This window comes from Botryllus schlosseri, chromosome 3 (genome assembly GCF_051294905.1).
Source record: "Botryllus schlosseri isolate E-star chromosome 3, Bs_hap1, whole genome shotgun sequence".
Classification (NCBI taxonomy): Eukaryota; Metazoa; Chordata; class Ascidiacea; order Stolidobranchia; family Styelidae; genus Botryllus; species Botryllus schlosseri.
The window spans coordinates 2,024,844-2,026,863 of record NC_137238.1 but is presented as its reverse complement, the minus strand read 5'-3'; positions in this window follow the sequence as shown (position 1 = coordinate 2,026,863).

The following is a 2,020-nucleotide window of genomic DNA, read 5'->3' as shown; positions in this document are numbered from 1 at the left end:
CTACACAGCTTTTTCCAAATTAGATTAGAATTAGAATTAGAGCTATACAATTTTTCCAAATTAGATTAGAATAGAATTAAAGCTACACAGCTTTTTTCCAAATTAGATTATAATTAGCATCAGAATTTGAATTCGGAAAAACTTGGAAATCGAATGAAAATTTGAATGAGAAATAAATGCAGCAAAAAGTTCAGTTCATATCAAATCACAATGGAGTCTCATAACAAAGAGATTGGTTAACGTCCGTATATCAAGCTTTGCTCGTTTTGCACAATACCAGGGGTCATCAACAGGCGGCCCGCGAGGTTGTATTTTGCGGCCGGCGATCTGATCTGTGAATTTGGAAGAACGCGAATAAAGCATTTTGAAATGCGAAAATGATTTCAGTTTCAAATTATTATTGTTGTAGTTTTAAAAAACTTATTCGTCTGTCCTGAACAACACTATTCCTCGCTATAGCAAAAATAGCTTCAACGGAGGCATCAGCATTCCATCGACGGAGAGTCAGCTGGTATGAATAGGCATATTGCCATGACGTAGAATGCACGCGACGCCGAAACGCTTGGAAAACGGGCTAGGGTGTCCCCACAGCCAATCTTTAGGATGAGATAGTCTTTCATCTAGCAACATGTCTGGCTTGCCCGAATATCGAATCGTTAGTAGCTGACGTCACTGCGTATGCAGTGCCGTAAGAAAAGCCCAGATTGATCAATTAAAGTCGAGTTTCGAAAATCGTCGGTAAAAGACACTGACGAGGTCGTATGCAAACGAGATGGATATCAATGATGAATGGGTGTGTGACTGGAAGTAGTCCGAAAAGAGTTCATAAGGCAAAGATCAATGAACATTGCAACATTTCTTATCATGGCGCATATAACATGCTTATTCAATAAGCCTCGCAATTGTTCAAGAAAACCAACAATCAAGCTACTATGCCAGTATGGCTCTTATTCGTCGCACAATAACTACTATTTCTGTACGGTGCAAGTAATGCGATGGCGTCTTGGCTCTGGACTTCCCTGTACGAGAGGGACTCGCGGCAACATGCCGCAGTCAAATAGGCATTTTTAGGAAAACAATGAATTAGATTGGAATTAAAATTAGAGTATAAGAACGTTTCTCAATTTAGATTAGAATCAGAATTAGAATTAGAATTGGAGCATAGAAAAATTTTATAAATTAGATTAGAATTCGATTACTGCTATTTCGCTCTAATTTAGTGAAATTAGACAACTAGAATTATCTAGTTGTCCAAGTCTGTTAAGCCGCGATCACACACAATCGAACATTCCAACGCGCGGTTTCGTTCTCACTCCAACCACAGCAACAGGGTGGCCACACTGAACAAAACAGTGAACAGGCTGCGCGAGTCCAGTAACCGCGCGAAAGTTTGTTTCCAGCGAAGCTTTCGGCTGACTACGCACAGGAATAGTTTACAGAACCGGAATAATGTACGATTTCGAAGAGACGCTGATTTCGTTGGTCAGGCAGCATGTGCATTTATATGACCAATCAACAAAGTCCTATAGGAAGTCTTCTCTTCGTGAACAGAGCTGGACAAGCATTGGCAAGGCCTTGAACATACCAGGTGAGAAATGAAATATTGTTTACTGTTATGTCTATCATATCTTTTAATTAATTGTCGTACAGCAGAAGAAGCTAAAGCTAAATGGGATTCTTTAAGGCAGAAGTACATGAGGAATCGTCGTGATGGGAAGAGACTGAAGAAAAGTGGAGCAGGGGCAAGCTTTATCAGTGAGTGGCCCCTTCAGAAGCAGATGGCTTTCATCGAACCGTATGTGCAGTCAAGAACGTAAGTTTGGTTCGCATACCATACCATCTTCCTTCCTTCGAATTGTCCTTGTTTCATCTCATTTTCACTAAACACGAAACTTCCATCTTCACCGTTGGATTTATTTAATTTATCTTTCATCAAATAACCTATGCCTATATGTTCATTATATCACAATCAGTGTATTTATATTTGATGAAAATGTTATCAAGGGGATGATTAGGCCGT